Genomic DNA, 26,107 nt, shown 5'->3' with positions numbered 1-26,107 from the left:
GATTTCTCCAACAAAGCCGGGGGCGGCATGGAGTCTCTCGTAGCTTGACTGTCCCGTACTCTAATACATCACCTTTGTACGGATAAATGATGACATGATGTAAATGGGTGTTGGAATCGTACTCCAGTATTGGCTGTAGTCCGATAGGGTGTCAGGAATTAGCAGATTAACGCTGGACTGGAGTACAGATTGGGTGGGTGGTGCTGCGAAGTTTGCAACACGATGTAACTCGGACAGGACTGCTCTGCGCTATTGCCATCTATGTATCTCTGCACACGCATTCGTTTAACTTTAAAAAAAACAACAAATGCATTTTATCAGAAATTATGTTTTCGGTCTCCGCCTTAACCTGCTTAGTATCATGGAGTTACCAGAGCCACGAAAAATAGCCAGCAAATTGGCCATCTCGATCAATGCTGGTATAATAAAGTGCTGTAAAAGGAAGCAGACAAACTTGGCTGAAACTACCATTACAGTAGTAGTATATGGTTGATTCCCAAACCAAAACGGCCCTAACGACTTGGGAATCAACCATAGAATCCACCAAAACGGCCCTAAAATCCAAAACCAAAACGGAATCCAAAACCAAAACGGCACTAACGCTGCCTCAAACCATCGGTTGATCCCGCAACCAAAACGGCTCTAACGGCTTGGGAATCAACCATAAAATCCACCAAAATGGCCCTAACATCCAAAACCAAAATGGAATCCATAACCAAAACGGCACTAACGCTGCCTCAAGCCATCGGTTGATTCCGCAACCCAAAACGGCCCTAACGCCTACCTCATACGTATCTGGTTGGGAATCAACCAGATACTTATACTACTACTCATAACGCAAAAAGTTAGAAATCTTCCATAAGACGGCTCGATCACGTATCTGACTCGAGTCACTGACCGTCTGTAAGGAGGAAGGAAGCGGTGAGAGGTCAGTGTGGCTATCAGTGACAATCAATGCATGATAAAGAGGCAGCCCTACCACAGGTTTGTCTCAGAGACGTGATTGGTGGTCAGTGTGGTCATCTCAAAGATAACTCTATCTCCTCTGCAGGTTATTTAAAGCACATGTTTGTTGACGACGAAAACGTGACCGCCATAAAAGACGTTTAATGAATCGCCGAACCTTTTCTGGTTGGTTAACGCGATACCAGTAGGTTTCTTTCTGTCTCAAAGATATTGAGACATTCAAACCGAGCTACTTGAATGACATTTGCAGATTAGGTAGTTAGAGAGGGATTGCTGGCTTCTCGCAATTGATGCCTAGATGCGCCGGGGTCATCTTCAACTTCTGATGTTGGCGGATTGAAAAACAGGAATACAGAGTCATTGATCGAGTACACTAAGAGGAACGTACTCTAAATAACTATGAGGAGGTTCTTTGTTTCCTTTTAACTAATGAGAGTAGCCGTGCCTACTCCTCAGAATCGCCAAAAGGTCATTTGAACTGAATCGATCATCTCAAAAATGAAGTTAGAAACCTGCCATACTGTTCAATTTACGCTAGATTTACGTTCATGCTTGGACCAGCGCTAAATTTTCAAGCGACTCAACCTAACTAGAGTAAAGAAGTGTGTCTTATCTATACAGGAGGTCATCGATATTCTTTCGTATTGAGGCCGGATTAAACTTTCCTTTAGGTGTAAGGAACGTGCCGTTGAGTACATAGCAGTAAAGCTTCAGAGTCATTAGCGCAAGATGAAGGAGGCCATTCCTTTAGGGATTACAGGGCTTTACATTTCGCTCCTCGATGGCTTGAGATAACATAGCTGATGAGCAAAACCCGTTCCCTTTGTGTAACAAACCAGCTATACGCCCTGGAAAAGAAGAGACAGTGCATTTGAACAGGTTAAAAAAGGTGTATGGATGAAGTGGCAATTGGGTGATCGGCTACACTAATGTGCCTTATACCAAAAAATAAATAGTGCCGATCTTCAAATTGCGTACGACGAAAGCGATTTCTGTTGTTCGAGAAGCTGTTAGGACGGACACTTTGAACTTGTGCTCGAACCACTTCCACGTTCCACATTATTCCGATGTAGAAATAAATTTAATAGAGTTGTTATCATCACATCGGTGAAGCGTGATTTACATTTTGATTGTCCTGTCAATGTGAATTACTTAAACATGGTTGACTCGGCTCTGGTGTCACTTACGTGGTGTGTTTCTGACATCCAGGTTGAGATATCTTCATTTTAACACCACCGGGTGTTATAGTTTCGTTTTTTAGCCACCACAATCTCTCAGCCCAGTTTGAATAAATGGAATCTTCAAAATGTCATGTCACGTTGAAGGATATTCTGATCTTTTGTCATTGAATGCACTTTTAAAACAACGGTGCTTTCGTTGCTTCAGTTGTCAAAAATATTCAATAAAGTAGAATCTGATATTGAGCTGTTGTCAGGTGTGTAACGGAAAGCGAGTTGACGTACAGATATTTTTTCCAAATTTCATCTACAATGTCACACCATTACAGTGGATTTCTAAACAACTTTGCGAGGGAGAAATAACTTGAACTGCTTTAAGTTAGTCGAATTTCAACATTGTTCTAAGCAGTTGGCAGTTAATAGGGGAAATGGGCCTCTTTGTCACGTTCACGATATATCTTAGAAGTACATTATATCACATGACCGCCATAATGGATGGCCAAGGTGAATGTGCTCGGTATAATTATGATGTCGTATTTAGGTTATTATCGCAGATTTCATGTTCTACCTCCAGCCAAGATCAATATCGTAAAAGTACAGTACATGTACAACCTTATCGGTTAAAAACCCAACATCTTGTTAATCCGTCCATTACTGGTAATGCCAGGAAACCTAAGAAACGCTGTATTTTGCTGAGCTTGATTCAATGGGTATATGACATGATATATGCATACCATTATGAGCAAGCTTATGACTCCTCTGACTACTCAGGTACAGCACCTTATTTTCATCTTCTGATGATTAATCGTTTTTACGCAACTGACACGATTTCTAAAAAGGAGAATATATCAGTGCTTTCATGATCCAAGCTTTCTTTGTTCAACTGCAGTTGTCGATAGCTGAGTCATTCCTTAGGCCATATACTGACATTTTTTCAAAATACTAATAACACAATAGGGCATTTTACAAGTATGCACATTAATCACAACTAATAGATTTTTACTTTCACTGAATTGATTTTGAATAACATTATTGAAATATGGGTTAAAAAAATTGTTAAAACGTGATTAACCACCTACAATGCATCTTTTACATGTTGGTATTCAGACAACCACAGGTGGAAGGTTGTTTGCACTAAACCTTGAATTCCTGGACATAATATACAGTCTTTAGATTTTACCTATCTTCTTAGATTTCTAACCATATCGTTGTAAAATATTCAAAATTTACCTTGTCAAATTAATGTTTTTTCTTTCACGGCTATCATTAGAAATAAAGAGTAACTCTGATATTTAGCCCTAGATATACCGAAAGGTGGCTGAGAGGCGGCTGAACCAATAAATTGTCGGTTGAAAATGCACTGACTGTGAATAGAGACCAGGTGGACAGACATTATTGCCTTGGGCTGAGCCGTCCAATGCTGATGCCCTAGAGATCCATAGAGAGAACCAAGAAACTTATTGATGCTTACCACATTAACGGTGGGACTTGTCGTCGGTACAACGAAAAAAACGTATCCGTTATAGAGTAACCAGACACGCTAATGATATGAAAATGATATAAAGAGTGCAATTATACCGATGTCCAAAACAACAATCCTGAGATGTAATCCAGTGTGTATCTTAATTGCAAAATTTCAATTCAATTTCAAATTTTAAAATGAACGAACTTCGTCTTTAATAACAGTAACGGAGGTATTCTACCATTATTGGATTCCACCAATAAATTCAGAATCATTTATCGTCAAAGTTAACAGATAACGAGGAATTGGAGGATATCGGGCCCGACGCGCCCGAAAAAAACGACAGACGGCCATGCATCATTAACCCAAGAATCATTGGGTTGAGAGACATCGATGTGGTATTGAACAGTTCAGTTGCCAAAACACTAAAACGAAGTAGAGCAACATTCATGCATTCAATCGGGAACCACGCTGACTGATTTAGAAGTAGTGGGGAACTATTTTTCCTTTAAAAAAAAAATTGTTTTCGTTGTCTGAATCAACCAGGAACCAGGCTGTAAATAGATTATCGAGATGTCGAGAGTGTTGGAGCAGTTGGCAGTCTGATGGTTTTGAGCAGTCCAGGGCTATCTGCCTGTTCTGTTTGCCAGCTGAATAATGTTGCTTATTGTATGGTCCGTAATTATCAGTCAAACGAATTTTTGAAGACTGGCAGATCACGAGGCCATCTTGAAAAATCGCAATAAAGGAAGGGAATATACTAATACACAATGATCACAAGACGAATTTACATTGCTCCATGCGTCAAATTGATGTGACATGTCAAATGATACATAAGTTCACACTAATTGTAGTTCGATAACTGGCTATGAAAGTGACAAGAAGTGGGGGCCAATGTAAAATGCATCAGCGGGAAGGAGGTGAAATGACGTTAATAACCTCACGGTTTCTGAAGAAGTTCTCTGACACAGGACTTCCTTAAGTCGTTAAAGGTTTCCGCAAAATACTTATAACTGTCTGCTTAACACAGCAGGTTGTTGTATTCGACTGTATTCTGTTTATTTCGAGAATATTGTGTCAGGGCATACGCTTAGCATTACATGTAGTGGCCCATCCTTTAAAACGTGAACTCCTTTTTGTCGAAGAAGATGCTCATCCGTATCCTGAATACGTTTAGGCTCCGTCATAGACGCCCACTCACACGCCCACAGACGCCCCAGAATTGATGTGTCGCACACTACGCAACTTCTTGGCCTCACCATCAGTCAGTGAAGGGGTCATATTGGCTGAACCATGGGGTTCAGTTGGTGATCTCAGGGTGTTGAGCTGCTGGGGAACTGGGTGTGGTCTGACTTGTGATAAACATATTATATCAATCGTATACAACGTGAAAATGCACGGTGAGGTGCGCGCAATCGCAACTTCGTGTAAGTGCATTCTTTGATCTTTGTCTCCTGACGGAAAGATAGGCTGCAGATGGATCCTTTGTTCGTTCGCTGTAGACAACACGAGCCGATAATGTATCCGCTTGTTGTCCTTGAGACAGACAAAATAAAAAACCGAAATGTTCATGTTACAATGTGTATTGAAATTTACTCAGCTTCGTTCTAACTCACTTGAAAAGAAGGCTTTATGTGTCATTTGCACGATTTTTGTGTGAATGTTCGCAATTCTTTCTCACGTATTTCTTGCAGATATTCTAGTTCCCTGTGGTCGTAACTCATATTTCAGTGCTTTCATGCATTTTCTCTCATTCGCCTTTCGCATTATCTTGTGTGTTCAAGTATATCCGTCATTCTTATGTCTCCCGATGACATCCGACGTAGCCAACACAAAAGTATGTGTTTTCCAAAGACTCATTATGCCAGCGAGGTAAGATGGCTACAAATAAGGCTACCTTTAAAATCCAAGTCACATGGGCATGTCAAGTCATGTCAGCATCCTAGCCTTTCGATGATACCTTATTTGAATTTATTACTTGGCGTGACCCGAGGGACTGGTTTGTAACATAGGTTAGTCAAAATAGATTAGGAATTACTACAACAAAATGTCGGAGGTCGAAGAGTTGGCGCTGCGTTTCAGTTCTTTCCTAAGTTGTTTTCATACCTACAAATGACAAAGCTACTTCCCCAATTCGAATCATGGTGCTAATTACAAATGAAAGATGCTTACCTTGATGGAGAATGGTCTAGAATGATATGTTGACGTCCAACAGATTGAACAAGGGCAGACCTTTTCGAGTGCAGCATACAATGAAACAATTTACGGTAAATGTTCACGATTGCATAATAGCAGTGAGTGATGATAAAACAAGGTCCGAGAATAGAGGGGCTTCCTTCGCCAGTCAGAAATGTTAGAAATCGGACTTTCGGTAAAACTTACACTGTGATGTGCTCGTCGATGCTGGAATTTGCTCAGTTTTAATGAGAATGCTTGATGAAACAGCGCAATATCCCAACTCTAAGAGTGCGTGCGCTTCCACCATGCGAAGGTATCTTCAGTAGTTAATGTCAACGAATCCGGAGGCCGCCAGAAACACAACCACGCCACTTCAGACCTTAAACTTTCTGTGGATATCAGTGATTAAGAATCCAGATCAATAAAAGAATAAATGTCGTCTGCGCCGCATTCTTGGCATCAAGTCACGTGGTTCGAAATCGGATCTCCAAGAGCAACGTCACCATGTTTTCTTTCTGTATCGGTAAAGTCAGTCAAGCCGTATAGCAAAGCATCATCGTGGCCGACACAAGGCTAAGTAAAAACAAGATCTTGTTGCCACAGCTTTAGCAGTCATGGATTCACATGGAGATAAGAACAATTTGTGATCCGTGAAGTTAAACCGTGTCCGATTTTTTTAAAATGTACCTTAAAACCTACGCACTATTTCACGTTTCCCAAAATTTTAATCTGTTTTTTTTCGGTAAGCATGTTCTATTTACCCACAAATTAAACTCTGGTATCTGAAAAGTATCTAAAATGTACCTTGTCAATGTGTTTTGGGGAGGGAAAGGAATGAATGATGGAGGAGCAAGTTCGGTATTGCTGGAAAATATTTAACTTCTTCTAGTCTGACTGACCTGTCGATCAGTCATTGCTGGTAACAATGTTCCAGGATGTCTTTTTCATCTCCTCATGATGATGAAGATAGATTGAAGTCCAATAACGCTCACCGAATCTCTCCCATCACTCAAGTAACCACCACCAGCTGATCACAATTCGATTAGGACTCAAGAATGATTACCACTCTAAGCTAGCAATTAATCAGTCATCAATACAAACCACATACTACGAACCATTGCTGGAAGATTCGCTTCAGTCAGAAACGCAGGTCAATATTAGACTTAACTATTACCAAATCCATACCAGGAGTTTGCGCCCAAGATTCCAAAACAACGTGAACTATGGATCCAGAGGACACAATTTGTGCATACTTAGTGCATTGTCAGACAGATGTCATGAACACATATTTATCATGGGGCAATTGCTTTAACTTAATTCGTTTGACATTTTAACTGTAGCATCAAATTTTAAATACTGCATGTAAAATTGTCTAGGCACCACATTCACAAAAGATACTGCCTTCATATATATACTGCTCAATATATCATATATAGTACCAGTTTCTATCTGCTATAACATAACATAGTGAATTGATAGGACATAAAACATCCGCTGCGTATGCCTTGATTGTCAATCGAGACCCGCAAATAGTATCAGAGTCAGCTTTTAAAACTTTCGCTGAAGCATCATAACAATTCCTTCTATTTCATTCCGTGCAACAATCAATTCCATGAGTAAACATTTACGCACGAAACCATTCCATTCATTTCGTACAAAACCTGCTAGATAAACGCTAAATCGCTCTGACTGTAAAAACCCTAGCAACGCGGAGCAGTTTAACTGGTATAATGAAATGCATCTGAACAATTCTCACGCTGAAAATTTCAGCATTCAAGAAATTCAATCTATAAACCACCGGAGGGCATGAGTCATGTTCAGCTAGATTGCATTGAAAGCTAGAATAGCATTACCTTCAACGACTATTGAAGTTTACTGTCTCGTTCCAAAGGAATAGAATAGAGCCAATACATTGTCAATGTCCCCTCATAAAGTGTAGAGTATTACAATAAAACGTCGGCATTCTTAATTATTTTTAGGGTTGACTCCGCAACAAAATTGAAATGACTATTGTCAGAAGTATATGAAATTCGATTTCGTGATTTATTTTAGATTTTGTTAGAAGGAAGAGCAGCCTAATCGCTTACAGACAATTTTCAAAAGAGAACGCTGCATGATACCAACTCAGTGTAGCAGAAGGAAATAAAGATAGCATTGACAAATAAATGCAAATTGTGCAGAAAGGCTAATTTCCAAATATAAATGAAAATATAACAAGTTTTAGAGTTCATGTCAGTACTTGTGTTACACTGCCAACGACAACGCTAACACAAGAGGCACTACGTTTTGTATGTTTACACTTAATAGACCATCTTTGCAAGCGTAAAACACCCATAGCTTGGAATGTAAAAACAGTGATAATTAGAATTCAGCACTGATCCTATGAGGATTTTCTGTGTCGATGATCAAATATTTTTTAATGATATTATTCGGATTGATCAACGTGATTAAATGTATTTTCTGTTCACATTTTTATGATTATAGAGCCGTCTTACATTTGCTTTGATCTAAAACCAGTTGCTGCAACAATGATCATGATGATTTAAATAAAGAAGATCTGCAGAATTATGAATGCCTTAGTCAATTCTCATTGATCAAAAAGGTTACGTATTGAGAATATTTTTAAACCAAAGTGACCACAATGCAACCCAACAATAAGAGAATATGGTGAGGTATTTCCTACATCCGGCATGGACTAAGTTTGAACAGCTAGAAACCGTACTTAGTAATGCTGCGTACGAGATTGACCTATGTTTCAACTGCATATCATGAAACTTCAATCTTCTCATCCCGATTCGTGTAACTAAACCAATATCCTCATGGCCTTCGAAGTAAACCAAATCATTTTATAAGTTACAATAATTACACATAATTTGCATGTAAGAACTCTCTTGGGACATTATCGTAAGTGGTCCACGTTATAGAGAGCCACAGACGTTCTGATTACAGTGTGAGAGCGAAAGTATCATTGAGAGGACATTTGGCACCGAATCGGAACAGCTTTGCGCAAATGATCACATGTATATAGATCATTGACAAGGAGTTAAAAAAATCTAACTTTAGAATCAACTTCGGCCAAGATATGCTTGAGGAGGATTGTTTAACAGAAGGTTCAAACCTTGCTTGTCGAACTTGGCCTTGACTTTCCGTTCATAGATCCTACTGTGATTAATTTGCATTCAACAACACACTATCCTATAATCCAGTAAGGTCAGAGTAAGGCTCGGACATGAGCCTCGCCACGACCGGATCTTCCAACAGATTCGAACTAGATCCTCCAAATGGCCACTGAAGCTGGACACAAATGAACTTGACATCATCTACTGGCGTCCGTTTAAGTCAAGGTTATAGCAATCGGGTTCTAGTTTTGGATATCTACATGAGGAGTTTTCTGTTGGATGCTTTGATTCGCAGCCAAGTTGATTTGGCTAAGCCCAGCATAGCTAGCTTGATAAAAATGTGCCATTAAGTCGTATCCATTAAGTACATCCAGCAGTCGCTGGCATGATCATAGGGTCAAACAAGAAATCGGGACATGACTTTTGACATAACTTATAGACAAAGATGTAAAACTTTTGATAATTCACAAAAGGATGCAGTGCTTTGTTTATGCGACAAGCTTGAACTACTCCTATAATAGGCCCCTTCGCATTAATGTAATCGAAACAGTCAAACTCATTTATGCATTTATGTTGCTCAGGAACGAGGTGATTCTGTCAAATTTAGTAGAATATGACCGCCCACTTAACAAACCGTTCTCTTTACAAGAGCTATGTCACCCCTGACTTGGTCACAAGGTTGCACCAATGATGATTTCATACCATGGTCCTCGGTCATTTATCACTTTCCAAATATCGCTCTGTCAAGAATGATTTCTAATCATCATGATTATTCGATTATCATTTTCCAATCAGAGTAGTCTATTCACTTATCAATTGAGGCACGCAAAAGAGGATGCAATCCCGAATCGTACACGTTATGGAAAGCAAAAACAGCCAAGCGAAATCTACTTACAAATCAGAGTCGTTTTCCGATGATAACATATCAAACTGATCATATTCGGGACTTAGTAATTAGCACGAGAGAATAATGATCACGAAAAGTGGATAACTGCAGCAGAACGTCCCTCATCTATCAGTTATATGACAGGAGATCTTGGCTTTTAATAATAACAATCACTGTTTCTTAATCTGGAGGGTATTAGATGCTGACAAAGCCAAGATTCATCTTTCCGTGTCTTGTAAGGCATTACGTGATTCAATTTGTTTCTTGATGGCATAACAATGTGGAGATTCCTGAGGAGGACTGATCTGGAGGTTGAAGGGCAGAATAGAAATTAACGAATTGCATCATTAAACGAAATGCAACAGCATAAGAATAATTACAAAGGATTGGGGATTAAGAAGGTGTCTTCATTAACCATTTGTCCACAACGCAGCAACATAAAGTTATCTTGCGCTGCACTGCACCAAAACAGGGCTTGCATAATGTGGTGGCGGTGTTGGAATAGAAAATTATCCTACCTATCGCACTGCACCTGAAATTGCGATTATTACTATTTTGACAGTCGACTTCAGCCCTCCCCTGTCAATCTATCGTAAAGCAACACCGTCAATTCTGTATTCCTTCGCCTACCTCATCTCTCAGAAGCATATTGACAACAACTATGTGATAATGATCGATCACCTTCAAAGTCCGCAGACACTAATTAGTGTGCTAAATCACTGCCGGGCCCTGCGGAGAATTCAACCATGTACTAAGCACGTCGCCTCGACTCGCCAAAGGGAATGAGCAACGCTGCTCCTTGTGAAGCTCGAGCGGAGAATGGTCAGTCGAGATATTGGCAGCCGGTCTATCCCCCGGCTGTGAGATCTTGATCTTAGGATAATAGAAGCCCATTTCCCTTCTTCATGAACATTCTGAACGCCTCATTTGGCCGAGATGCGGTGTTGGTGTAATTAACCTGTCGTTTCAGTAACAATATTAACACTACAGTGGTTATGATATTGGCCGATCTCCCATTACAGTTCACGCAGGGGGAAGGGAAGTGATTTGTTTATGGTTGAAGCACGACAAGAGAGATTTGGGTAACACCAACATTGGTGATAAACATATTTAGAACGCCAATATGTGGTATAAGGCAGGCAAGGATTCCACAAGTCATTATCTCGTCCCAAGCTCTATAGGACAATATGATCAGATGACTTGGTAGTTGCAGGATTTGTCAGCGAGTCTATCTAAAATTATTGTTTTGCAGTTAATTCAAAAATGTAAAAAGGGCTATTTGTTATGAAATTACATTTGTGGGTGAACTGTCTACCATGAGGAAATCAGGGGTTAATATTCGCATCTCCGTCCCTGCACACAAGCCTCGGGAGTTTTCCTCTAAGAATATTTCGACATGTAATGCACAGACAAGCCAGCAACTGTCCTAGCTTGGCACACGATCACCTCGGAATCAATTCAGTCCTGAATATCTATTTTAAAGCACTGTCACACATGCTGTTCTATCATTCTATTATCACATGTCTGATGTTCAATATATCATTAAGGTTCACTAGCAAAATCGAGTTCTGACGAAATATCACACAAAATCAGGAATTCTTACACACAATGTGCATTGCTGTCAACTGCAGGCCAACGGAGCCACCATACAAATAATGTGTTCACCGTGCCTTCCAGCCAAGAACGCTGACATTGAATACATGCAGTACGTTACATCATTACAAAGGGTTATTTGCCCAGCCAAAAGAGCGACACAATACAGCTCTAAAGTCTTTTGTCCGGCAGAGCACTGTGTGGCCAGTGGATTACGCTCACGCATGAATGATCATGGATGCCTATTGAGATCACCTGTCAACTTTAGAATAGGCAGTTTAATTAAATGTTCTAAAGTTCAGGGAAAGTAGCTGGATGCAAGGTCTGGTAGCAGTGTAGAATAGATCAATCTTAATCTTAATTAAATATAAACGTCTTCATCATAATCACTGAAATGTTTAATCAAATACATTGATAAAATCTATAAGTAGTCCCTGTAGATTTTTGATGAAATGTATTACCTGTGTGTATGTGGGCTCTTTATAGATTTTTTTTTGAAAATCCACAAAGGGTGGTTCAAAAACATAAGCAATTGCCTTGAGTGTGGAACTGTTGATTAATTCTGATCTACCTCCTGCCTTAATTAACGGTATCAAAGAGAGTCTTTGGAAATGTGCTTTGGAGGTAGACCACAGCAGCATTTACGCCGCTCATAAATACTAGTATGCATTGTGTTTGAGAAGAAAAAACCTTAACCCAAGTGTTCGTGACTAAACCTATAAGAATTAAACGAATATATGAGATAGCCTCTATAAAAACAAACTGCTGGACGAGCCCCATCTGATCACGGACCTTATCCATGCTTGTCGCATAGGAAAGCGACTGTGATAAATTGATCCAATCATCTCAATGAGACCGGGTCTTGTAAGAACATGCTATCGGGGAGAGGCTAGATTTGGTTGCATGATCGATTAGTAAAGTTTAAGGAGTTAGGCAAACAGTGAACATATCGGGGTACTCAGTGATTCGATAGCGGTTCCAGCGACCGAGTCTGGTTTTTTTCGTTCATAGACAAATACTGAAGACATCTGGGTACTCGGTAATACTATTCAGCGACCAGGCCGTTTTTTTTTCGTGCATACTTCTTCTCATCTTTTTCACAATGAATATATATTTTTTAAAAACTAGGTGAAACAAAAAGATGCTTTTGGTGGTTAATAACTCTCAAGATATAAATCAATTGTTTTATCAGATTTGTCTCATTTTGCTAAAATCTGTTCCTCTTTGTGTTCAGCTGTTTGTTTGATCTCATTTCTGCATTCGTTATTGCACAATAGTAATAACCATTTTCGTGTCATGTATTAGCTCCTCTTCCTCCAAGAACAATGTTATTCCTTTGTGTTACATATTCTAGCTTGACATTAACATGAACAATATTGTCTGAAACTTCCATGATCTCAAAAATACACACTACGTACTTAGTGACTGTGTTCAAGGAATTACACAATACACTCGTTAAACCATAGTCAAGCTTATATTGTTTTTCTCTCTGTAAGTGTAATAGGAGCTCATTGACTCAATGAGTGTCATTGACGCAATCAGTTGGACCAGGCACCGAGTTGTTTGCCTGAACTCCTCACATAAGCTCAGGTTCAGCGTGGGATGGAATAAGATCCCTGGAAAGCTGTAATATCTGCCCTAATTAACTGCATTTCCAATTGAGTTCGTGAGATAACTTCCATATCGCAAATAGGCAATAAGTGCTACTTATTTCAGGAAACTATTTGTTTTTTGTGATGATTATCCGAATGACCATGCTATAAACATTTTTTGATAACTTTCTTAATTTTTTAAAAAGTTGGCAAACCTACATAAAGCAATACGAAGGATTTGAAAATTTATCATACCGTATTCATATACGTTATCTTTACTTGATAAAATATTATATGAAGATATTTCAGGTTATAAGATATTCTGGTTATAACTTTTAAAAGCCTACTGGTCACGCGATCATAGCTTAAATGGAAATAGGAATTAGACTTAATCCTGGAATGGATGGTTGATGTTGCCAAGCGGCCATTGATGAGTGTGATTGCTTCGTGTCATCTAGGCTTGGTGTGTGATTGGTATCATGTGGAACGCAAGCTTGATGTGCCTGATACTGAGCTTAAGATGGGATTTAGGAAGGATTGAATCTTACAAAGTAGTCCCCAAAATGTTTCAAGTGAACGACATGTTTACCAGGGCGCCTCCATTGGAAACTCAAAAGCAAAAAGAGCTGGCCTTGGCTATTTGATTTTTTTTTTATTCAAGTACATTGTATTGACCTTAGAAGATAGTTAAATCTGATACGTCATGTAATGGATTTTTTTAAGGTTCTCTAGATACCAAAGCAGATTCGTTTCGAGTCCAGGTACTTCAGCATACAACTGGGTGATACCTGTTACAGTGGTCACTATCAGGCCGTGAGATAGTTCTCTAGATACCAAAGCAGATTCGTTTCGAGTCCAGGTACTTCAGCATACAACTGGGTGATACCTGTTACAGTGGTCACTATCAGGCCGTGCAATATCTCAACTATCCTACTATCAAGTACTAAGTACATGATCACAAAGTAGTTGAGAACACTTTAGCCTATCATTACTAGCCATCACGGACTCTGTCATATAAAGTTAATGACAATTGCGAGAAGCAAGGCACGTATGTATCAAGGGTTGAGTCGTTGTGACACATTGTTCAATTTGGTTAATGTGGACATCTCACGAAACATTGGATTGTACTTGTTTAACTGACAACTCCTTTGCATGTTTGGTTCAAAAGGTCTGAATAAAACACTTTAAATATTTGCTGTGTATTTTATATTTTTGGACACTTGGGAAATCTGGCGTTAGATATTTTAAAGTTACAACACTATCTGACTGGCCAAGCCCACAAAATTATTCAGTTGTGACCACCTGTGACCATATCCTCGGCCGCAGCTACGCAGTGGGTCCTTCATGGAAATCCATTGCCAGATTCACCGAGTGTCCGAAATTAAACCAGCAGTTATTAAAAAAAATCTATCAATTTTATTGATCCACCATTCAGATGAATACGTACAGAAGTTATTTAATTAGGATTTTCTCCTCAGCTTAACGATCTAGACATTCATGCCTGGTAGTCTGGCAGACTGCACTTGAAATCCTGATAAAGGCACCTAGATTATAATTATGCCTAGATAAAAAAGTTAAATTAATGACGGACTAGAGAGGTGACTGCCGTTAAAACCCTTGTTGCAAAAAGTGTGTTAAACACAGCGTATGCAGCATGCTGACACTGAACAGTAGGATCATAAGGGATTGCTTGAGATTTAAGGATGCATGTCGTTATGTACTGGAAGTGCTATATAATAATGAGTATGTCAGTGTTATGATTTGTTATTAGTCTGGTACATCGGATGTCTCCGGAGCAAGATCCTCTTGGCGTCAGTGTAGTATTCGATCGCTGTCGGCCAAAGTGTCGTAATCATGTCATACAGCTAAGATCTCACTATCAGTGGAAATTGCCAATTTTGACCAAATGAATCTCTGCGGTTACTTATAGGCGATTGGTGTGCTAAGGGGACTTGGGGGGTCAGGAGACCGGACAGTAATTTCCCCCATGGAAAATGATCGGGCGGCCATCCTAGTCACCTGCCTATCAACGTGATCGACCAACAAGTGATATTTGGCTTACATAAGTGACTATGCACGCATCTGGTCAAGGTCAATTCAGCCAAAGGTGGTCGGAACTATTAGTATTGATGCGCAGAAGCTCCCAATGGGACTGTGCGTGTGGAAGTCATCATTATAAAACGACCTCAAAAGTTTCGTGGCTTGATTCACCCTATCTTGTTGGAGTCCTAGTACTTACCTCGGTATCTCCTTTCAAAGGTGTACAATATTCTCTTGTATCCAGAGTGAAATGCCCCCAAAATCATATCGAATTGTCAGTTGTATCAAAACAACCTCAGATAATTGGCAATCATAGCTAGGCGGTTAAGAGACAGTGATAGATGCAGTGGCTAAATGGCGGAACTTCTACACAAAGGATGGTGGAAATTGATCGGATGGATTTTTAAAGGTTCGGTTACTTGGTACATTAAACCATCAACGTCGATTAATTTGATATAACTGTCAAAGTACTGGAGCCCAAACGGTTGACCTTGACACTGAATTGCGTTTTGCTCTAAAGAAGGTTATGTTAGAATGTGACGAATCAGTCCGACAATGTTCGATCTGAAAGCTGTGACGATTGAGAATGCCCAACTAAGGCCCAATTTAAATTCAGTTATTTTTTCTGCATGTGTAAAGCTGATGAGTTCTTTGGACTTGGAATTTAATGGTAATGGTAACGTGGTTACTAAAATTGTCACATAAGGTAAATGTACTAAAAGCTGCCTCTATATAATTGATAACTTGAAGCTTACCTTTCAAAACTTGACTAAAGGTATCCTGGAATAACAAGAAATAAGCAAGAATTAGTATTGGTATTGCCTGTACCTTCACATATATATCCGTCTTGCAGAAGCAGTGCTTAATGCATTTGAGAATTCTGGTCAATTTCATGTGACATAGCAAGGTCTGATATCGGGTTCATCAGATCACAGTGCTACACGGTATATCATTGTCTCCGGAAATAATGTGGCATGCCAGCCGGCAATGATATATATTCATATCACCACAAATGGCTCCCGTGTTGATGGAAATATCTATACTTGTCTATCATATATTCGTTGTCAATTCATATACGTGGCGGCATCCTTTATTTATTAGATGAGGTTAATGTGGGGAGACGGTCTTAGGTAATAGAGGTACAGTCGGCAAATGGTAACTTCGTTTTTCGTCAGCCTTGATCGTGGTTGTGGTGGTGGTCGTTGATAATGATGGTGGTGGTTAGGTGGAGTGTGCGTGTGTGCATATACAGCCCTTTGCATTGAGTAGAAGCCGTCACCACTGATTTTGGTGGCAGAGAAGGGTTGGCCTCACTACCAAGCAAAACGGTACATATGAGATGACCCATAGTCACAATATCTACTGCAAGTACATTTAGATAAAGTGACGCCGAACTGCATGAAGAATCCAAACATATAAAATCCACCATAATTGACCGGGAAACTCACTGTTCATGTACACCGGGAGTGCAAAGCCTCAAGAATACTTTTTCTGGTTATTGAGTTACGATCATCCCTACAGAGATGAAGCTAACGAGAGTGCACTCTACCCTGAAATTATGAAATTTGCGCTTAAATGGATAGAGGACATTAAGAATAAGACAAAAGGATAACGAGTACCAAAGACGATTACGTACGAAATGAGATTATGGGGCAGTAACACGATTTATTTTAATGCGTTCTTGTATGAAGATGCTGATATCATCTTTGCTACTAGTAATAGGGAGAAACTCCCGTCTAGCTGAGTTTCTTTTGCAACTGTGGTGCATCTCTTTGGAAAGTCTTCTTCGGGAGAATATTGAAGAAAAAAAGGATCACATTCGTTCCAGTGAAAGGTCGTTCAGCTACTTTTTATAGATTGCCCACACGGATATCAAATGCCTTGTTGTTTTTAGGCTTTATACAATGTACGATTCACCTTATTAGTGTATTTGTTTTGCCTTAGGTAGTCTCAGATTGTCCAATATTCTTGTTTCTTTGGGAATTATTTTTTTATAGTTTTGGTTGTCGGCACAGGATTTTTTATTTTCTCATAAATGGCTTCGTATCATGGCGTGTTTTAGAAACCTTACATGAGAGTCGCCCAAAGGCCCTATAAGACAGGAAGTTAGGAAAAGAAACCATAGAGATATATTCTTACATTCGCAATTCACATGTAATGATGTTCAACTTTCCAATCAGTTACATGTACATCTTTTTTTGTTCAGAATATGGTGCCATACATTTTTCAAGGCAGATTATTTTCTGGTCTTTTTAGTTGATTAAGAAGAACGGCACATGTTATTAGATTTCATACTGCACTGTTTAATCAGTATGAAACCTTTCTCATCTTACATTTCTGATAATAATGTTAAAAGGCACAGAATTGCGTTTACGGTCGTCAAGTAAAGTGCGTATTCATTTACTTGTATCTAATTAATTTTCATAGGTGTACTAAACGTACTTCTTTAAAAAAAATGTGCGTGGGGTCTTACATTTCTTTGCTTTTCTAACTATAAAACACACTTTCTAGTGAAATAAGGCCTTACAATGTTTGCAATAATCTGGCTGGGGTCACTGATAAGATAATATTGTATTTTTTAAGCAGCCGTCAGCCTTGTCTGATATGCGATGGCCTTTGTATGATTTCCATCACTCTTCACAGTACTCCGATTATTCCTCTATCTCCTAGAAGCGCTAACATGCCCCGAGGGCAATTAACTTATGAGTGATAGCCAATTATTGCCCCACTCTGGCCTAATTATCTGTCATTGATCTGGCTGTCCTAAAGCACAGGCTATCCTCAGCCATGGACACATGTCGATACGATGCGCTAGAAGATTGAACGCATAGTGCAACAGCGACAAGGCAACGACCTGCACGACAGAAAACTTGAAAACTCGGTTGTGCAGGTATTTGCCCACGCCGTTGCTGAAGTTTTGAAAAATCTGAAGCTGATGAGCTTTCGGAGGCGTTTTCTGATAAATTCGATTGTCCACGTCTATCTAACGGAATAGTTTCTAAACCATTACGTGCCGATCTGAGGCGGTTTGAGCCATTGCCGAAGTTAGAAAATGTGACAGGGACATCCAATTGTTGAATAATGTAATTAATGGGATGGTGACCTAAATTGCCCGCAGAATAAATATTGTATGCAGTTAAAATCATGAAAACAGAAGCTTTTAGTTTATAATACGATAGGTTGGTGCGAGACCTTTTAGGCAATATCGTGGCCTAAAACAAGACGTTGTAAAAACAGGGAAAGCTATAACGGTTTCAGTGTGTCTGGGTGCTGCCATGATATCACATTCGGCTTTTATCATTCTCAATCTCGTCAATGTACGCAAGAATTATTATTTGATGGACTAACTTAGCCTTTTAGGGATTTTTACCCCCACTTCAAATACTCCACAAAAGGGCATTTTCGTTGGCGGTGAAATGTACCAAACAACTTTCCGTTTCTTCAACATTAAAACTGAACATTTAAAAAAAAGTTTTTCGTAAACTATAAACTAAAATAAAAGCAACAGACAAACCATCAAGTCGCTTATAAAATGTGTGACTCGCTCTACCAAAACTAGGCGCTTGTCGCATCTGAACTTGACAGGTTGATACGGACTTGTTGTTCACTTCCCTATTGTAGACCTTTTGTGAAATCTATTACAAACTGATTTGGTCACATTTCACAAAAGGTCTACAATAGGGAAGTGAACAACAAGTCCGTATCAACCTGTCAAGTTCAGATGCGACAAGCGCCTAGTTTTGGAAGAGCGAGTCACATGTTACAAAAGCTGTCAGAAACTATTTTGCACCAACTTATGACAAAAGAATATAAGGAATATTTTTGCTTCAGGATGTAGGTAACAAGTTGATGGTATTTTCAAACAGTTTTCCTGCATCATGAATAGAATATAGCCAGAATAGAAGTCACCTTCAAAGTACACAATGTGTTGGTCGAAACAGTTTCTCCCCCTGTATATTTCTTTTGTTGGTTCTGACAGTATCCCCTGGCCAAAGCAATTAGGTTTTAAACAGCTACAGTCGTAAAAGTTGCGCTCAACACAAGCATGGCAAGACTGTTATCGGATAATCGGACGTGGCACGTGAAAACTTCATCTCGAGTTTCGATCAACAATACCGAGTTTGAGTGAATGTGCCCAAATTGCTCCCAGCTCGTGAAATGAGCGGTATTCGTGTAGGCCTCAGTATTTTGTAATAATGCCCATCTAGTTTTGTCACTGGCTGTCGAACAGGTAGGTCCAAGAGGATACATTGGCACTTTCTGGGCTAGGAGTCTCCACGGAGTGTATGCTTACTTCATGTACAAGACCGCGAGACCATCACAAAGATGAAATATGTAACGTCTTCACACTTTAGAATTGTTGTAGTAAGGATTGTTCCAGGTCGATAGAATATGAGTACTTGTGTTGCCTCAGGTGGTAGTTTGGTGGTAAAGAAGGAATAGGACACGGAACATTTTCCGGAACGCATGCATTCTGATAATGAGATGCCATTCAGAAAGTCAGCAGATCTAAAAACAATCGAATAATCAAAAGCTTTTATCATTTATAATAATTCCTTGAATCAACGAATCCCAAGGAGTCAAGTATAAAACTTCCTAATGGTTCCACATCGGTTAGAGCGGTATTGCAAGATTAATGGATTCGACTTGTTACTGCTAATGCTTCTTCCTACATTTCACCGTCTGTGAGCACGAACGCAATAAGTCCAACCGGTTATGTAAAGGGATAAAAACATCGTCCATTTCGGCCTGCTGGGTGACCACGTTGCTAGATCCAGCTAGATCCAGCTAGATTACTAGAATAGTGATGACGGTGACAAGTTACAAGCCAGAACCGAAATACTAATCTGTCAGCAGATATAAGGGGAAGAGGAAACAAATAGTGCTTGCTCATTGGCAAGGAAATCATCTTTTGCTAGGCCAATCTTGGGGTCTCTCCACGTGACATGGCAAACTGGAGGCTGAGAACAATACACGGCACCCAATTGGGCCTTTTTCTTACAAGGCCACAGAATCGTTTACAAAGCTTTTCCATTTTTTTCGATCCAGCAAAAGACGTGTGGCGCCCAAATTATAGCATGCCGTGGTAACAAAGCTGTTTAAAACCTGGTTATGGCTATCCGTTTGACATGGGGCTGATGTTAGTTCTTGCAAAAGACCATCTGAGTAATGAAAGCTGACTCCATTTTGATCAACTTGGTTCGATTTTTTATCAAGGCGACTCTGGAAGCAATAAGACATTAGTCGTGGTATTTTCGTCCCAGATGGCATAATCCGCTGCATGCAATGAGGCCACCTGAGACTTATTTGTACAGGATAAGGAGTTTTTATTGGTGTTTTATTTGTTTCTTTTCTCTTTGTCAGCGTGGACTGTTTCTTTCATCATGTTCAGGAGCAATGTACGATTACCTGCCAGGCCGGGAGATGCAGTGGATATAAGATATTTGTGAAACATGATACGAGTGACATGGAAAGTAGAAGGGGTATATACATGGTTTAACTGACTTTTGTTTCCTTCAGCTGGAGAAGGAAACGATAGTCAGTGAAACCAATCCTGGCCAAATGTCCAGTGTACTAGAAAGGGTAAATTCAAATGCTTTCAATTTTTCACGCTTAATCTGAAGCTTTGACAAACAATAAATAATTTAATCGGACCACACTATTTGTATTTTCATAGTAATAAAATTTAAAAAAAAAATGTTTGGTCGAGAATGCCATTCTAGGGTGCCCGTTTCACTTCTACGAACCTTCCAAAGAATGACTAGTTAGTAGTATTTTATTTCTTACAATCTATACATCGTAGTTGTGTAATAGGCCAAGTTAAAAAAATAAAATAAAATAAAGATGACAGCAGGAACAAAAGAAAGATTTGATAGAAAAAGTCGAAAAAGACTGATAGAAAAAATATCAGCAAGCCTTATAGTGCATTATTGTCGAGTCATTGATTCCTGTGAAATCACAAACACCTGTACGATTCTCCTGGAAGAGAAATTGCGCTAATCGTCTCACATTTTCCATGGTTCGACTACCGATGATAAGGAAGAACAATAAGCACGCCAAGGAGAAAGACGGCGTGACAGATGTGTTAATTGAAATAGAATTTTTATATCACTGCGGGTGATTTAAGTGACAGAGATTGTATGGTACTAGCTATTTCAGAATTTCTGCGTAGCACATTGAATTTCGAGTACAAATCAGACCAAAGACACCCAAGTGACTATAATCAGAGTTTGTAGTAAATATTTGTTGTACTTATCTATCAATAATCATGGGAAAACCTTTCACATGTTTAATAAAAGAAAATCAACTATCTTTGACAAGAAATCATGCATGCTGATTTGGCGTATTTCACAATCAAAATAAGCTGAAAAAAGGTTACCGTAAACTTTCTACAGCGATGCTTTAACAAACAGATATTTTTATATATCGAAAATCCTTCTTTCTTATTTTTGTCGGAAATAGCTTCCCTTTGTTGAATGGCCAGACGAGGATATAACGACACAACCAATATCTTTTTATGGATCGACATTTTTGGACAGAACAACGTCCGTTCAGTCTTCGAGTCACTGTGGACAACGGTGAAACTGCAGACATTTTGCAGTAAATTGGAATGAGAGCTCACTTGATTATACTTACTAATTAGCCTTTCATTCGTCATCATTATATATGAGGACACATGAACCTACCAGGTCATTACCCTTGGGTACGTTCTCTGGCAGCAGCTTTGATATTGAAGTATGTGAATACCTAGTTGACACCAGTTTCGCATAACCTTACATTAAACCCTCAGGAAACCAACTGAGATACGCCTTCAAATCTGAGATTTCATTTAGTTTACCCGCTTTGATAAAGGATAGCTCTGCGGGGCCCACCGATGCGGTATACTTTTCAAAAGTTGATTTGAATTCAAAGTATTTTTTAAATTCATTCAATCAACCAATGCTGTTTGAAATCTCACAAATGGACTGTGTTTTGTTGATTTATTTCCTGTTTATGACAGGTGAATGAACCGTTAGTGAAATGAACGATGAATGAACCGTGCATCTCTTGTAATAGTGCACATAGTTGTTTACTTTTACTTTTTTGCTTTGTTCCTGTATGATAGGGAAACTGATGCATCCCTGTCCATACTTTTCTATAACGGAATAAAAACTTGGCACCTAGTGCATCACAAAGTACTGTAAGATATGCCTAGATGGCATGGAGTAGGCCTAAAAATATTCTAATTTCCCTGTAAGTTCTGGCAAGGAATACACCAACTTAAACTAGTGCGTTATAATTTGTTTTCTTTTCCCCCCGTCTGGTGTTGTTACTTCAAAACAATGTTCAAAGCTTCATAACATGCGGGCTGGACAAATAACAATTTGCTAAAGCGACAGCAGATTTAGAAAAAGATGTGTTAGATTTTCGCTTCAGATCCTAATAATTCCTTCTTTGTTCTCCTTCCACAATTTGACAAGCATTATCCGCTTTTGGATACATCTGTTCTGTTTATTACTGAATAAAAAACCCAAACCTATTCTGCCAATGACTACGATATGTACATGTATGAAACATCCTTTGAAGACAGGACCGCTAGAAGGGGACAGTGCGCTTCTTTTTGCAATCCTGATGGAAGATTCGACAACGCAAAAATTCCTCTAGACATTTTCCAAGTCACACCCATCCTCCCGGTCATAACTTGAACGACATGGTGTGGTATCGGGAATGGACCCAAGGCAGCCCATTCTTGACGATCTTGAAGCGTGGATGCCACTGGCAGATCTTTGGCGGAAATGAGAGCAATCACTCCAGCAGACACTTTATAATCCAGGGCCTGACATGCCTGAGTTCGATAATTATTGGTGACACGCAGACATGATATGATTCTAGAAACGATGGCTGTCAGTCGTTCTGGCTGATTGCTTTCTTAACCCGAATTTGACCATTTTCGTGCATGTACGTATAGCAATGAGTTTTGTCCATCGGTGGTATGTAATCGAATATAGTGAATGCAACCAACTTTAGGCAGTCGAATGCGTGTCGAAATAGGGCCCGGATCGCTTTAATCAGTGAAGGTGCGAAAACTGAACCGCTCTCCAACTTGTCCATGGCAAGGGATTCTGATAAACCACACGGTTCGCACATTCCCTTAACGACCTTTTATGCTCGCCGTTCCTTACCTTGTACAGGAACTTATCGGAAAAGTATTGCCCCCACCCACACACCTATTGACCAAAGCCAAGTGCAAACAACCATTCACTTCATGACATCCCCAACAGCTGTGTCGCATCTCCAATGCACTCAGTTACCTTTCCTTTATATGTGTTTCACTGCTATACTGCCTCACCACCGAACCAAGTGCAGCCAAAGGTCTGTCACCCACATCTTGTCTCCCTCGCATGACCAATGCAATCAGTCATGTCGGTGTAGTCGTCTGCAACAAGTTGCGCAGGTGGTCCTACACAAAACGCGAAGTAATTAATTAGCCAAGGATGAGGGTCAGCTAATGCAAAACTCTTGTCGGCTTGGAGAGATGATGAAGACGATGGTAATCTGCGCAGGTTGCTTGTATTATTGTCGATAGTGTGGTGTCACTGGTAGTTGAACAGGCTACGTTGATGCGGGACACAGTGGTCAGAACGGTCTTGTTCCCGGATGTCGTGTTCAGCCACCCGACATGACCGGGAGATAATTTATTGGCGATAGGTGGTTTAACAAGCTGATGTTGATGCGGGGGGGGGGGGGGGGAGGAGAGACAACAATGGTCTTGACCTTGTTCGCTCAAGTAAAAAGGTAATTAAGGTATAGGTGAATGAGAGTAACGTTTGGCCCTCCGATGTCCAAATCAGACAAAGTCGCGTCTTTGCTGAGTGACGTCCTTACACATTTCCAACTTCTGAACGTTTTCGCGAACTGGTTTATGAACAATAGGCCGATTTATCTGACTTTCCTACAAGCTACCCCGTGTAAGAAGAGCAAAAGTTTCAAACTTCTAATTGATTCGCCTCATTCCTGTCTTCCTAGTTTCTGAGTGCAAATCTTGTCTCTGGCCCCATCTGCCAATTTCATATTCATCATCTAAAATCATTAAAAGACTGACATACGAGTATGATTACCAAAGCGTATAAAGGTTTCTCACGCAACATAATCCTCGCTTGTCAAACTACCACCGGAGCGGCGCGAAAGTTAAGTTACTTGTCAATATTATCTGGAAATGGCAATTAGAAATTAATATTCCAGTCAAGAGGAGTTCAAAGGGGTCTGGTCGAAATTCTTAATGAGATTGCCACGCGAAAGAAACTTTATTTCTTTTGTATTTTGATGAGAATAAGGAACAAGGAGAGGAGAAAGCTGTCGGCGTTGAGTAAGATGTCTGTCAAACGTTCGATGATGGTTATCACAGCTAGTGGCAAATGTCTTCACCCACGGAACCTGAGATTCCAGAATACAAAATCATATTTACAATACCATAATAACAGATTCTTCAACGGTCTCACTTGCAGTTGAAACAAAAGCAAGAACGCTTCCAACTCAACTGCCTATCCTCGAGCGGAAATCTCTTTTCTATAGGGACATATATATCTTTTTTACTTCTCCAAAACGTTTAAATCACATCATATCATGATAATAGCTGACTATATACAATGATGGATTTATGAAGGCGCCTGACCTCTATATCCCTCAGGCAATCTGTTATCAATCCCGGCCCACCGCGTCGTGATCGATGAGAATCGAAGACTCCAATCTAACAAACTATTGCAGTTTTTCTTCTCTTTTTTTCTGGTATGTGGTGATATGGCTCCGAGTTAGTAAGTATATTGTAAGTAGTGCAGCTGTTGGGGTGACGGTGGATCTCACAGTACACTATATGAACGACTAGCGATACCTGGAGGACAATTCGGCCGTATATATTATTGGGTCAGTTACCCTTGTGGCATACTGTCAACACCACAGGTATAACAAGAACATAAAAAAATTGAGGCATTGTACAACGTAGGCAGATCTGTGTCGTAGTGTAGGGTCGAACCAACCAAGTACTGAGCATATTCGAAGGCAATCTTAGGCTGCGTACCAATAGATCGCCTTCTCTTGTGGAAGAACTGGTGGACTTGTGGCGTTTGGCCTGGCAAAAGTAGAACAATTGTTTTCTTTAGATTCCCAGTCAAAACTTACGTTTGCCGTGGTGTTGTGCACAAGACGAAACATTCGCGTGGTACAGCCTATCGGAACGCCCTATAAGCCAAACAAAGGTTTATTTTCGTTTGGCCTGTCAAAAGGTCACGAGCGAATACGGGAAAGGGAAAACCCCCACGAACAAACAGTTATGGATATGCAGCTTGATAGGTTTCGGCCAATTATTGTAGTACGATTGTCCCTCATTATTCAGAAAACGTACATCTTAGTAACTATAACTAGATCCTTCTTTGATAAATCTGTACGAGACGACCTTAGCATTCGCCAGTCAAGATCGACCATACAAACCTACTCGTGTAATTACCAAGAATTCCATCGACAACATAAAAATATTTCAACGTCTCGCCAATGTCCTTGGGAAATCAGGTTTAAAGAGAAGCTCAATGCAACCATGATTTCTCATCATTGCCATAACTTTAATTCTGATGGCATGTGCCGCCTTGGTTCGTTCACTTTAGGGAAATTAGTTGGTTTCGGGCATCTTCAATGTCAATATTTGGACATTTTGTTGCTTTTAGTCGACTTAAACGACAAGCAGTTAGCGTTGCGTCTAATGAAATGGCTTTCCCGGAGGGGGAACAGTTTGTATCAAAGCGATTTCCGCCACCACTTCATACCAAACCAGCTTATTTTAGACTCGAGCTTAGGTCCTCAGATATCCTCACAAATACGAGTTGCCAAACGGACTCAATTTTCATAACTATGTCGGACATGAGGAAAGCCGGTGAGTTATGGAAGTCAACGATGAAAAGCTTTTTGATCCGTATAAAACCTTTGCAGTCAGGGGTTAGACGCGATGTACAGGTCAATCAACAAGATAGAAGTCAGTTGTAAGCCCATGCTGTTTTACTTAATACTTTGAGACTGGCCACGTCCTCAATGTAGCCATTTCGGATTTGAAGGTGATATGCTGGAGA

General features: G+C 39.9%; 1 protein-coding gene across 3 annotated transcripts in view; it reads right to left on the bottom strand.

Annotated features, from left to right (window-relative positions):
• LOC135489130 (prolactin-releasing peptide receptor-like) overlaps positions 1 to 26,107 on the bottom strand; it is a 100,192-nt gene that overhangs the window by 65,320 nt on the left and 8,765 nt on the right. Inside the window, exons 1-2 of one of the 3 annotated variants that reach the window (XR_010447102.1) lie at positions 5,779 to 6,000; positions 5,003 to 5,142 (exon numbers count right to left, since the gene is read on the bottom strand). The gene's annotated coding sequence lies outside the window, so the exon portion shown is untranslated. Of the gene's footprint in view, positions 1 to 5,002; positions 5,143 to 5,778; positions 6,001 to 15,769; positions 15,795 to 26,107 lie in introns of those variants that run through there. The other 2 variants (XR_010447101.1, XM_064774325.1) reach the window with 2 other exon arrangements.

This window comes from Lineus longissimus, chromosome 6, assembly GCF_910592395.1.
Source record: "Lineus longissimus chromosome 6, tnLinLong1.2, whole genome shotgun sequence".
In the NCBI taxonomy this organism is placed as follows: Eukaryota; Metazoa; Nemertea; class Pilidiophora; order Heteronemertea; family Lineidae; genus Lineus; species Lineus longissimus.
This window is presented reverse-complemented; position numbering and strand designations above follow the sequence as displayed.